Source organism: Tribolium castaneum, chromosome 4, assembly GCF_031307605.1.
Source record: "Tribolium castaneum strain GA2 chromosome 4, icTriCast1.1, whole genome shotgun sequence".
Classification (NCBI taxonomy): Eukaryota; Metazoa; Arthropoda; class Insecta; order Coleoptera; family Tenebrionidae; genus Tribolium; species Tribolium castaneum.
The window spans coordinates 11,549,930-11,564,693 of NC_087397.1; the positions used below are offsets into that span (position 1 = coordinate 11,549,930).

At 31.8% G+C, this 14,764-nt stretch overlaps 1 protein-coding gene across 2 annotated transcripts in view; it reads left to right on the forward strand.

Annotated features, from left to right (window-relative positions):
* Nucleotides 1-6,877: 6,877 nt before the first annotated feature.
* The window catches only part of Vmat (Vesicular monoamine transporter), a 28,735-nt gene continuing 20,848 nt past the window's right edge, over nt 6,878-14,764 (forward strand). The window contains exon 1 of one of the 2 annotated variants that reach the window (XM_008202659.3): nt 6,878-7,051. The gene's annotated coding sequence lies outside the window, so the exon portion shown is untranslated. Of the gene's footprint in view, nt 7,052-7,592; nt 7,610-14,764 lie in introns of those variants that run through there. The other variant, XM_064356165.1, reaches the window with a different exon arrangement.

Consider the following 14,764-nt stretch of genomic DNA (forward strand, 5'->3'; position numbering starts at 1 on the left):
AAAAAACGACGGGAAATATGAAGGGTTCTTGATAACCAATTGATGGGGCGATATGTTTAACTAAAATGTGACTGAAAGAAAAGCATTTTTAGCATTGAAGTGTGTGTTATGTTATGTATTTAATATTAAAATAAATATCGAAAAGTTTCAGAAACGTGAACATTAATATTTGTAGGTATTCAATTATTTCCTTTTTTGAAATAGTAATCCCAAAATTTCTACGTTTACTACGTCCCTGGTTAAATTTTAGGTAAAATTATGTCATTTTATGCACTTGACAAAAATATAACCTTGAAATTATTTTCGACATAAACCTCTGACATTGTATTCATAGCAACTATTGTTATTTTTGCACCCATAGGCGGGTACACATTTCAGTCTGTTATCTTTTTCCAAATTTTAAGTGAATTTTCGAATTTTTTATCGAAAAATTACAAATAGAAAAGTTGTTTAATTTGCTAAAACACCTATTTCTCATACACCTGTACATAAAATAAAAAAATGGTATTGGGCTGGTTGCATATTTTTTTATTTTTCCAAATGTAAAAATATAATTATACTTCTAATCAAAAATTAATTAATGCAAACCACAGGACCTTTTTTAAATATTCTTCAAATTGAACTAAAAGGAAGATGTAAAATTAAGAATAAGACAAAGTTGAAAATCCTAAATGGCATTCTTTTTATCTTTCATCAACTTAAAAAATACCCCTTTGGCAGTTTTGTTCAGCTTAAAAAACGCATTCTGTGATATTCGTATTCACTTTTTAAATATTTTGAAAAAAGCTATTCGAAAACCGGGAATAATTATTAAGAGTGCATCATTTCGAAAATTAATTAAACTGTGGTTGGCCAAAAAGGGGTTTATAATCGTTAAAGAATTTATATTCATTTTAAATTATTGATGAACGACTTTAAAAACGTCTCACACGCGTCGTTTTTTTTTGCATATAGTAGACTAATAGACTAATTAATACATATTGCTTTTCACGCATAATAGACTGAGTATAGACCAGCAGTCAGCGTTTTAGACACGGACACGTGCTACTACCCATAAATATAAGAACAAATGCAAAATCATTACATCATCAATGGGAACAACGACATCCAAGGTCTTTTCTAAAGATATAAAAATCTGGAAAAATTAGTGTAGAGAGATCAGAAAACAGTGAGACCAGTTCTAAAGAACTTCTGTTTTTAGTGGTTAATAACCAGTGTTTATCATCGACGTTCCAAAGAAATTGAAGAAAAAATGTAAGTTTTGATTTGTTTAACTTGTTCGCTTTTCCATCAAGTGATTATGACTACATATGCTGTTTTCCGGTTAATACATTATGATACAGTGTGTTCACAAATGTTTGTTCATCAAGTCGCCTATGGAATTCAAATTCATTGTGCCGCTTCGTTCAAATGACTATTGTAATCTGAGTATTGTCATCTGTGTCAAATGTTTGAATTAGCATTTTACTCCCTTTTTTGAGTTTTTTGACAAAGTTGTTTCAAGTGTTGGGTTTGTCTCCATTTGTGTTTTATATTTCCGTTATTTTTGTTGTGTAATCTTTTGTTTTTAGATTCAAAGTCCCTTTGCATTATCTTGACGGATCTGTCACTTTGACGGCCTTCACAATTTAAATTAAGCGGCACAATACGATTAAAGTTCACAGGTGACTTGATGAACAACCATTTTTGAACACATTGTGTTCAAAATATAATATTATTTGTTAATCGTCGAATATGTTCATTTTAAAACATGAATTTAAATATTTGACATAACTTGGTTGGCATGAGCTTGAGTTTTTTAATCGTGATGTTGAAATTTGAATTTACTTGGTTTTAAATACAGTAAATAATGAAATACGTTCTTCTTTGTCTCTCTACTCATAACCACTCCCTGAATAAGTTTCAATTTTAATCCTTATTTAAACATTGTTCATTATTACGTAAAAAAATGTTGACTTTCTCTGTACTAAGAACTTACAATAATTGATAAGAATAATTTTATCTCTTTGGAATTAATTTCAGACTATTATTGAATTATTGTTGTTGTCACAAATGTCCATTTTAAGTTTGTCATAGTTAAGTTTTTGGTGATTTGACATAAACTCTTTATGCACTTTAGAAAAGCAGTGCAAATTAGAAGTGTCCAGAAAATGTAATCTTTTTATATAACTTTTCTTTATGTTATCTTTAACAGATTCATATTTCTATACTTGTAACCATTATTTTTTATATTAAAATAGTTTAAAAATTATTAGAGTTTTTATGACTGCAACTCCTCTCTTGGGCACCGCTCGACCAAAAATCAGAACTGAGTCAAAAGAAATTACTCAAATTGCTCATCACAAAACCTCCGCTTGTTTGAAAGTGAGTTTGCAGGTGTTAACATCGCTGATTTGCCTAATAACTTCCCCAAATCAGGCAATTAATGAACGGGCACGTTACTGTGCCAAAAAAGTGCCGTCAAATTGCGGCTTATAATTTTTGATTTGCAAGTTTTTTAATTTCGCGTGCATATCTGGTAATCCAGGTCACGCCACCGAATTACTTTATTACTCGAATACTTTCGCGTATTCATCGAGTCGAAGACGAGCTTCACATGGACATTCCGCCTTGCTCCAGCTGGATGATGAGTCTTTATTGAATTCAGACGCCTCGTGTCTAGGAATTCCACAAATAGCAGAGATCGCTATAAGCACTTAACGACTGCAAATGACTTTCCTGACAGCTACCTTGAAATCCCCCAATAATTAAACTCCCATATCTGCGATAAACTTCCAACATTAATTTCGAAACATATCGACGGATGTCATCCTTGTTACTTTTTCCCGAACAAATCGTCCGGCTATTAGCTCATCGTGCGTTTAAGCACGGCCGTCGTTATTCTTACGTACCGTTGCAGCTTTCTTTCATTAGCTGGGACTCTTTTCCGACACGTTTTATTTTCGAGATTTGATTCTTTTCACGGAATTATGCTCTAAAGAGCGAAATGGTTTATGCATTGTCCGCTCTCATCGCGCGTAATCGCCTCAAACTCCAATCCAACAAAAATTCCAGGCATGCTTTATTACTACCCAAATATTTCGCGCAAGGATATCGCAAATCTATTAACTCTCCACGTGTAAACGAATGTGGAGGCCAACTAACATTTTTAGTGGTTTTCCGTGTTAAAGTCGTTACGACTGACACCGGATATCATCCTCCAATTCGAGTACTCGATCATGTGCCTGAGACCCCGTTTCACACGTACCGTCTTCGCCTTTCTCATTGCTCTGCCGTATTATTGTCGACACGATATCTCCGAATTTATTTCCCGCACGTTTTTACCATTATTTCACGATTTTTTCATCGGTCGGTTTGGAAATAGTGAGGAAAAATAGCTATGTAACAGCCACTTAGACTTGTTTATGGCATGCAATAATTATGGATTGGAAAATGGAACAATCAATTTTGTTAATGACTTAACCCACAGCGGCTATATTACCATCAATAATAATAATTAGCTGAGTGGATTTGCCTTTCGGAAGTTATAACCGTTGCAGCCACCAGTCGGGATTTATGGCGGCTAAGGACCAATACGGTCAAGTTTTCAGGCGAAAAATGGAAAGAATTTAACAAAAAAATACGAAAAAAGAGCGTTATCTACTTTTTAATAAAACCACGATTTTTTCTGTTCACTCACTCAAATATCTGGTTATTTTGTACGTGAATGATTTCTGTCAAAAAATATTTAAAAATTAAGCAATGATACCAAGCGTTAAGGATGGTAATTTACCAAAGCACCTTAAATCACAAGATGTTCCGAATAACACTTGTAGCTTATTTAGTGACATTTGAGTTAATTAACTTAATTAATATTCAACATCTAGAGTGTTTCACCCAAATATACAAAAGTCACAAACTTTAAATACATAAAACAGACATCTCATTTAATTTTTGGAAACCCATGGCAATAGTTGCGAAACTAATCAGTAATCAGATAATCACTGTTGATTTTAATAGACATAAGTTATAATTTTTCAGAAACAATTATCATGTATTCTATCAAGAGACAGAATGAATATGATTCTAATCTACCTCCCTTAACCAAAACCAAAACCTAACCAAAAACCTTGCAATTTTTTTTAGAACGCAAATCTATTTTAATAATATTTGGTTTGAATTTGAAGTTTTGTGCGAATGAATTGTTTCCACAATTAGTATTTCTCGACAGTGAAGGAACAGAGAAAGAATATTTTTCAAAAATTAATTTCTAAATACGGTAGGTACACTATTGTTATTAAATTCAAAAATTAAAATTTCTTTAAGTTAATATTACTTTTTCTTCTGATGGCTGTTACTAAGAAAACTTGAAGGACTTTCCTTCCTCATAATAAAAAAGATTGCTTGCATATGCTATTCTAATACCACTCTTAACTATAATAACTCTTCAGGTGATTTGATATTTACACTTGTTGAATACTAATATTAAATAAAATAATTTAATATTAAATAAAATATTAAATAAACTTGTTAAATACTAAAATTTAAATATAATATAAATAATGATTAAATAATCCGTAGGATTTTTAGATTAATAATAATGCGGAAAATTCCAAATAAATTTTTGTAATTCCAACATATTCTCGTAATTCTACCATAAGTTTGTTCATTCCAAAATAATTCTTAAAAGTTATAGCTCGGCTATCGGCCACTTTTCCCAACTTTTTCTATATGACATAGTGAAACCTTTTGATCAAAATTTGTCAGTAGGGTTCAGTTCTAAAACAAATAGTACTTGTTTTACAAAAATTCAAATGTTTGTAGCCTACTTTACCTCAAAATATTCAAAAAGTATTCCAGTAATTCTAAAAAAATTGTATCACGATTCCAATAGTAATTTTTAACCGAAAATTCTGCAATTTCAGCTATTGCCAACGTAATTGCCAAAACACTTTCTAGATCTTTTTGGATTTACCACAGTTTTCACCAAATTATTAAAAATCAATGTATTTATCATATATGATTTGAATTTGAAATTTGTTTATTTCAGTGCGAATGAATTTTATCATTAGTTCATTATTTTATTTTATTGCGATTAAAAAAGTTACTTATTGGACCTTTGTATTTGTTAAAAAAAAATACTTTTGGCTATCAGGTCCGTTTATTAATATAATAACGAAAACCAAAAGAACTAGACGTTTTTAAGTAGAACATTCTTCAGGCACTTTTTAACATGAAATCTAAATCTGTTATTGTATTTTTCAAAGCATTCTTGATGTCATAGTTGCAACACTCAATTTTGGTTTTTCTAATGGACGCAATATTTGACATTTGTATTTTTGAAAAGTGTTTTTGTTCCCGATTCCAATGATGTACCTACTACTTAAAATGATTTAATCTTAGATGTTGATTAACATTTAAGAAAAGCGTTTTTGCTAAGAGTGCTTTGAAAAAAAACGTTAAAAATGTTGCTTAATAAACTAAATTATAACAGTTCTATTAAATATGCGAGCAGAATTTTTTATAACTGTGTCTTGTTTTGTTTTACGAAGAATAAAATTGTAGCTTATCATGTCCTGAAGGTCTACATTTTCGCCAAGCTTACTTATTTAAAAACTAAGAGCCGCTTTGCAGAAAGCGAAATTAAAATTTAATTTAAAATTAAGCTAATTTGAATTAAGTTGCCATTTAAAATGCATTGACAAATGTCAAGTTCATTTCGAATTAAATTTTAATTGCGATTAAAACGTTCTGCAAACCGGTCCTTCTAGATCAAAATTCAGTTTTGTTTATAAACAAATTTTTTGTCGTCTTGTCACAAGCACTCTTCGGAAAAATGTTTTTTTCTTAATTTTAATCAGCACGTAAGATTCAATCGTCATGTGATACTTCGTTATAATCAGAAATAAAAACACTTTTCAAAAATACAAAAAGCGAATATGGCTTCCATAAGAATAACCAAAGTTGAGTGTTGTAACTCTGACATCAAGAATGCTTTGGAAAATACGATGACAGATTTCGGTTCTTGTAAAAATGTGCCTGAAGTTAAAAAAGTCTAGTTCTTTGGGTTTTCGCTTGAAAAAATTAAAACGAAAATTACAAATTCACATTTTCTTTCTATAATTCAAAACAAAAACCAAAAATGCCACATCAAATTTTCTTGCAAATAATTATTCAGCATAAAAATGCACAACTTTGCTCTTTTAACTGACCCCGTATCTCTTATAATAACTAAGATCCCCATGGTGGAGCTCAAAAATCAGACAGCCTATATATTATAATATACAATATAATAAAAGTACCTGATAGCTAAAAGAATTATTATTTTTTTATTTTTATTTAATCGCATTTAAATAGAAAAAAGCCTAGCAGAACTTACTAATTACAAGATTTTAAAATGTTTTACCTAGTGTAATAATAATCAAATTTAAACGTTTAAAAAACCGAAATCATCACGAAAGCAAGACGAAATCACTTTTTGGAATTCAGCTTACTGGTTTTAAGTGTAAATGTTTTATTAGATCTTAAAAATAACAGCGCGTGAGTTATTTTAGTTTGGAAAATTGGTGGATGCGCCGGGCCAGTCTTTATTATGTGCTCGTATTTAATTATTACGAATGTTAGCCAGTTTCTATTTTCTTAAAATGTGGGTTACTGGGGGCGCAAAAAAATCGATGAGCCCGCCTTGATAAAATTATCTTCCCCTAAACCCAATTTAGCAAATGTAAAATCTTCCTGCCCCCGATATGGTACGACCCTCTTCCTGGGTGTAGTTCACCCTTTGGTCCAACAAGTGGCCAGACCATAACAAATGGCATGCGTGAAGCGACCAATGGGGCCGTTTTGAGTGGGCCGGCGGGGATGATATCAGCGACGGAGACCTGGTGATGCCAGTCGGCGCGTGGTGACCGAGTCCTTGCGCAATCGCGAATCTGCAGGACCAGAGTACGTTCGAGTCGGTGGCGCGAGTCGGAGGCGACGGGCACGACGAGGCGGCAGGCCCCTGGCAGCCTGTCCGCCATGGACTAGCCACTCGCCAGTCCGCTGCAGGGGCTCCTCGCCACCCGCACATGTAAGTACCACCGCATGCTCACGTCTCCTACTACTCTTCCTGCGACTGACTTGTTGATTCGGGACAACCAAAGCCGGAAAACGCTTAATTCCATTACGCGAGATTTTCTTTTCGAATTTATCAACGGTTCGTCCATAACTTGCTTAACTGAGCTAATTGCTTCGGACCGACGACGAATTAATTACATCCATGCAGCGACGGCGCGATTTAATTCTTCGCAAACTTGCGCCAAACTCGATTAGCCATCGCATCGTTGGGTATATTATTGCATCTCTATATCGAACTGATTTTTCTTCAAATCTGTATCATATTTTACATTACATCATTTTTAATGATCATGTTTAAATAACCATATACCTCTTATCGGGTTTATTGTTTCTTCATAAAAGTGTTAAATTAACCATATACTCATTATTGGTTCCATTGTTTCTCAATAAAAATGGTGTTAATTACAAAAATAACAATTACGTTGTTATTCCGAAAACAAAGAGTGAGTAGCAACAAGTTAAATTCCGTAGTGGAACAGTTCTGAAATTCGTCGCATTAGAGGATTCATAGGTATAGTAACGCTTTGTGGTATTTTTTCTATAAAAAAATATTTTTTTATTGTAAATACTCTTGTAATTTTTTTGGAAATTTTGCCACTACTATTATTCGTCGTGCTATTACAATTATTAATGTTAACAATTGGTGGATGCGCCGGGCAAATATTTTATTCCATTCTAAAACACAGGATGTTTAAATATGTTTGTGCAAACAATACGTTAAAAAATTGGTACATGCACCCAAAACTATTTAATGAAATAAAAATAAAAATTCAAACAGATGTTAGTTTTTGGCACAAGACAATCTTTAAGCAACATTTGTCTCAGAATAACAATAGAAACCATAAAATTTCGATTAATTTATATTTTAATATTTTTAAGTGGATAATACAGGGTGTATCAGAAATGCGTGTCTTAATTTTAACATTACATATCTCAACAAATAAAACATCGTTTCTATTTGTAATTTTTCAATAAAAAGTTCGCAAATTTACTTAAAATGTGGAAAAAGACAACATACTGAAACGTGTATCCGCCTATGGGTATAAAAATAAAAGAGGCGCGTATTTTAGTTGTGAAAATTGTTGCTATGTATACAAATTAATTATTAAACAACACAAAAGAAAGGAGGAAAACAGTGAAAATTATAAATAAGAATTTTGCAAATCGTTATATAGAAAAGTTGTTGTAGAGAAAAACTAAGATAATTACTGTTTTCTTGTAACCTGTCACATAAGCAAGATGACAGGAAGTTAAGATTTCAAAAAAGTTTTTGGTGTAATGATCTTTTAGATATGTCAGCCATTTTATTTTAACGGACGGGACACTTTGCAAAAAGTTTTAGATTTTATTTTCAGTTACGAACAGAATCAGTAGAAGTGATTTTTTCTTTATAAGAACTTACAATTTGAGCCACATTTTTTTAATTTGAAATACGAACAGAAAAAAAATACAAATTGATGACGGACGGGGTTCAAAAAATACCTCACATTTTTATCGTTGACATTTGTGTTAAAATTCTGTTAATTTAAAAGGCACTAATTCCAACAACTATTTTTAAAGTAAAACGTGGAACCTGTTAAACCACAAAACCGAAGAATAAAACAATGTGCAACGACTTCTGATTAATTTACTTTTTGTTTACACATGACGGACGGGACAAAAAATTTTGTATGTGAAAATAGCTCTAAAAATTGTATTCAGGTAAGTTTTAGTTATTAAAGACTTTAACAATATTAAAATTAGATAGTGAAAATTAAAATTTGTGGTTTTGTTTACCAACGTAAGAAATAAGGACATTTGCGATAACGGACGTGAGGTTATAAAAATCAAAAATAATATTACGAATTAATTTATTTCCCGATTACCATTTTCTTAACTACCAGAAACTAGAAAAATGCTTTTCAAAAATATTCAACAGTTATATTACGCCAGGATTTTATGTTATCATCCTCTTTCAAAAATTCTTTTCTCGCAAAATACATTAAATAAAAACCGAATCGTGTATTTTGGAAGAGACTTAGCATTTCTAAAATCATTTTGAAATTTCGGTGTCAAGTTGCATTTTTCCTGGAATGGGCTGATCTGTAACATTTCCTAAGTTATTGCAATTTCAAGTTGCTGTTACCCTGGCCACTAGCACGGTTAAGCGCTGTTCGATTTTCCTATGTTGCGCCTCATTATTTCTTTTTCAAACATTTCGAGAGGAATAATCAAAAAATCAATTAATGTTAACATTTTTTACGTCTTAAATTGCTTAAAACTACGTAATTTAGTTCTAATTCATATTTTTTTGAACTTGTTTTGTCGATTTTTTTTTTAAATAAGTGGCTGTCTACTATGAAGAATTACTCACAATTGCCTGAAATTACGTAAGCGTTTTTCGATTAATGAGTGATTTTTGTGTTGGCATTATTTGGCAACGAAATTATTGATTGTTTATATCTGTTTAAAACAATTGAGCAGCTAATTCAATCAACTTTAATAAACATCACAAAATTAGTTTAAATTATGTTTGAATTTAAAAAAATTGTATCATTATTTTTTCTCATAGGTATTAATAATGTTCTGGCTTAATTTATCCCTAGATACGAAAAGAAATAGTAAGTCTTTATTCTACAAGAGGTTACTATGGTACATTATTTAATACCAAAAATTTATCAACCAAAAGAAAAAACGTTGTATTATACACGAAAAGGAAAGTTGACACCATCTGTTCGTGATCCCTTTCTGAAACACTTCGCCCACAGACAATCAACAACTTTTTTTACTTATATGATAAACTACTACATAGTTCTGCCAAAATAGTTACTTACCTAACGTGTTTGGAAAGTGCAATTTTCCACATTCGCACTTGATGCAGCACTCGCTGCGCTCGTGCAGCAAACAAGGTGTGGGAAATTGCTTTACAAATAAGTTAGGTACAATATTTTTTGTAACGAATATCTCAAAATAAAATATTTTTTTGATAATGTAGTTCTTTTTGCTGATAGGTTGGTATCTGATCAAACAATTACATGTCGAACCATTTTAAAAATATTATGGCTGTGTACTTTTATGCAAATGCTTCAGAGTAACTTAAGAACAAAAAAGACAATCATGTGTGATAATTATTCACTCTTGGCCCAAATATCGATTGGGGTTTTTCCCTTTCTGGTTGGTTGAATCAAATTCTGGAAAAGACGCAGCGAAAGTGAGAAAATTTTCCTTTTCGTCTTCAAGCACAATTTGACTGCATTTACCAATTTATGAACAGATTTTGCATGAAACCCGAAATTTTATTACAAATTCGCTCCATAAGAGCAACAAGTGCGTTCTTAAAAATGAAAAAGAGCACCACTTAGGCAAATCCACGACTACACTTATCCGTTTTACGACGTCAGCGAGGTCCAAATTACATTATCAATTTTACAACAGCGAACATTCGATATTAATGCAATTAATCGAAAATGGTGGATGCGCCGGGACACGAATTTTTCTAATTTATCATTTTTGCTAAATTGGAATAGATTAAAAGTGAAATAATAGTCGTAAATGACATTTTTGGGTTCGGTCTATTGATCGTAAACGGACGCTTCAAATCCGGAGATGCATACATAAAATAAGGTTCACATGTGATGCATTGAAGGGAAATCATTCGCCGTTGTTTATTTTCCGACAGGTAAGACGCCGGATTTGAGTAAATCAGCCGCAGGCTTACTCACAGAACTTTACGATAGGGTTTACCTTTCTTCCAGCACAATCAATTTTGCCGATCAAGGACACAATTGATTATTTTATGAAATATTACACCTCATCATTTAATACATGTTTCAAACTTTGGCTCAAACACCATTAAGGCAGCACGCAGCTTTAAAAGCTTCGGATGATTATGAAAATGACAGGTGTACTTGCAAAATTGCCGACTTGAAACTTGTTTTAGCGGACAGTTAAAAGTTTTTCACGACAAAATTTGGAATCCCGATTCTTGGAATTGTATTAAACCGGGCGTTGTGTAACCTAGTTATCACTAGCGAAGTTAGTTAATTCGGTTAAAACAAAATTAAACAAAGTGATTGGTTTTACCGAGCAAACACGTCTGATGAAGCGTATTGTGTGTGAGTACAGCAAGTGGTCTTGACTTTGTGTCAAATCGTTAATCCAATCGGGTAATTTTAATACAACAATTGGCAGGAATTAAGGCTTTTGAAGTCGAAAAAGTCGCCAGAATGGGGTTAAAGCGCTCGAATATGAAGAGCGAATGCCTCTGAAAGCAGGAAATTAAAAGTTCAAACGTTTGTGCGTGAGACGAAATTCATTTTGCACCATTATAAGAATAGATCAAAGGGTATAAACTCCAATGTGGAATTAAAAATTCAAGCAACAAAGAAGTGAGCGCAATATTTACGGCGGCGATAAAACAAGATGTCTTACTATAAATTTCGGTTATTATAGGAGTTTTATAAGGGAAGGTGAAAGCAGTGAAAAAGTAACAGCTTTCGGCATAGTTTTGTGATCGACAGCAGGATCAATAACGCAGCCAACAATGACAAACTCGTGCACTGGACCGCAATATTCGGGAGTTATTATTTTCGAAGAAAACCTATAACAGAACTAGTCATAAACAGAGGCGTACTAAGCGTATGGTAGCCAAGGGCCTCAAAACTCGGTAGAAAAAGTAATACATAAATTAACAAGTACTTCTTATGGCGTAAAAACAAATTTTTATTTCGTCCTAAATACACTTCCGTTTGATTCTTTAATTTTTTTTTATACTGCAAGGCATTGAAATGCGAAAAATAAATTTTGAAAAATGGTACTTTATTATACAAGAATAGTTGTTTATTGTCTGAAACGAGTGCGGAGCACAAGTTTCAGAAAGGAATCACGAGCAGATAATGCCAACTTTTCTTTACGTGTATAATACGTTTTCTCTTATAAGTACACTGAGAAATTTTTGTTAAATTTTTTCACTTTTATATAATTAGGTGTATTGCTCACCTCAAATCAGAGTACGTAATGTAAATCTAATTTCTCAGTTTTCTTTTTTAAGGCAATATGTACTACTTTAATACCCGATTTTGACACTGACAATTGATTATAAAAAACAGACCATAACTAAATGAAATAATGTACCATAGTAACCACTTGTAGAAAAAAGATGTACTACTTCTACTCGTACCTATGGAATAAACAACATTATTAATACCTATAGGAGAAAATAATTTTCAAATTATTTCAACCGTTATTACATAAAAATAGTAGTAAAAAAAATTGTTCATTATCTTGGGTAATGCCAACTTTTCTTTACGTGTATAATACATTTTCTCTTATAGTTAGCACTGCGACATTTTTGTTACAATTAATTGTTGCAACAAATAAGAATATTGTAACCACGACAGTGAAAAACGTTGCTGCATAATTTTGACACTGTCATGATTTCATTTGCCTTTACTGCAGTTTTGATCTGCTGGTCGCCTGTTTGATTATTTTAATTGAAATCGTTTCGAGCAAGTTTAGTTTGTGTTTTGTGGAGGTTTTTCATCAAATTTACGTCTCTGGACTACAATTATTGAAATACCGAAATGGTTGTCATAATTAGGACTTACTGCGAAGCACAAGGTAATAGTAATTGTTGGAATCGAAGCAGCAGTTCACAAACAAATCATGTAAATTTAATGATTTTCTGTTATAATATGAATTTTTATTTTAAGTAGCGTTTTGGGGTTCTTTTATCACTCATATTATCCTCTTTAAGTTTCAACCCCAGGACCGTAAACACCCTGTAGAAAACTACCAAACGCTATTTTATTATATCGTGTAAGATAAAAGATAACTAAATCAATTAATGTACAGCTGCTCAAAGAGAAAATGACGCACCTTTGACAGCATCTTTCATAAGTTATAAGAGATCGTAAACTAGTTTTGAATGATGTTCCACATTTCGTTTATCGTCTTTTGAAATGTTTAAGAATTTTTTTCAACTGGTTTATTTCATTTGTTAGTTTTTTTGCAAATTTAATTTATTATTTGGCTAATACAAACTAATTTTAATATGCAACTAAAATTTGCCGACTAACAACCATAGTAAACTCGGATTCTTTCTTCATTTAGATTAAATTGTTACTACGAATTCATGAAAAAAATGAAAATTTTGAATTTTTTAATATAATTATAAAATTAATTATTTAATAGGCTTTTTATATACTGGGAGTGATGTTTAATACGTTTTCTTAAAGTAAAAGTTTTTTGCAAAATAAAATAACGTGACAATTAAAAACAGTTTCGTTTAATTATCTTTTGCCACAATCTTTTTACAGTAAAAATAATTTAATGCAAAATAAATAAATTTTAGAACCGGTTTATAGAAAGCTTTATTAAATTTTAATTTGTTAACATCGTGAATAGACCAATCAATTTGATTCATTTTGGTCACGTGGTAGGTTAATCACGCATTTAATCACATACTAAATTAATGACGCTTCTATCAACCGGTCCTAAAAGACGGTTTACAGAACAGTTTAATTGCAATCTATTTTAATTCCTGATTAACTTGACATTTGTCAGCAGTGTATTTTAAATAGCAATCTTTTTAAATTGTATTACTACTAATTTTTTGAAAATAAAAAATTATAATTGTAAGCCACTTTACCAGGACTTTTTTTATTTCCGGAAATATTCAATTATATTCAACAAAACCATTTACTTTAAGTAAACATATTGAATAGCACTCCCAGCAGTTGGTAAAAATCTCGGTAAAAATTAAGTGAATCTTTAATTTTGTTCACGGTTTTGTTTACACGTTAGGCGTTCGTTTAAAGACGTGTTATTATTTTTTTTGGGTGACTATACCATAGTAACTACTTATAGAATAAAGGTGTACTATCTCTCCTCGTATCTATGAAATAAGCAGCAACATTATTATGAACATTTGGGATAAAGTTAAAGCATCAAATTAAAGCGGGTTAGAAACTCTATCGTTTCAATATCACTTTTTTTTAACAACTACAATTATTTATTTTTTCACTGGCACTAAAACTTGAAACACCCTGTATAATGTAAGAATTTTGAAATTACATTACGTAATAAAAATGGAAAAAACAGTAAAAAGCCTGTACGGGGTGAGAAAATTGGAAGATTTTTTTACATTGGCTAAAATTTACGTTTTTGCGGTGAGCGCACTAACAGAGACCCTTATTGCGATACCGCACTTCATCTCCGATGCAGCTTAGTTCGCGATTGCTCCGATTCGATAGCATCGCCGAATAATTCAGGAATTGAAAATTTCCAAGCACTTGGCTAAACTAGGCTGAAAAATGTAACACGCTGAAATTGAGAATGTTTTATCTTGCAAGTAACGAGGTTATAGTAGGAGGGAAATAGAGTATTTCGTACCATTCCAATCATGATAAGATTACAGCCGACTTATTTTGTTGACGTTATTGGATTTAGATCTGTGAATACGAGCAGATGGCTTCCGCGAGGCGTGCTATACATACAATTAGCAATGATGATCGGTTCCATTCATGCCTGGTTAAACTTGTCTCTTGTGTTTAGGGATCTTGAATTATATTACACAGCGTAATTTTTTTCAAGTGAAAATTTAGACCCAAACTGGGTGTTTGTTTCTCCAGTTATCGTTTTTTCTTGCTTTGCTGAAGTTGAGAAGTTTATTCGTTAACAAATTCCA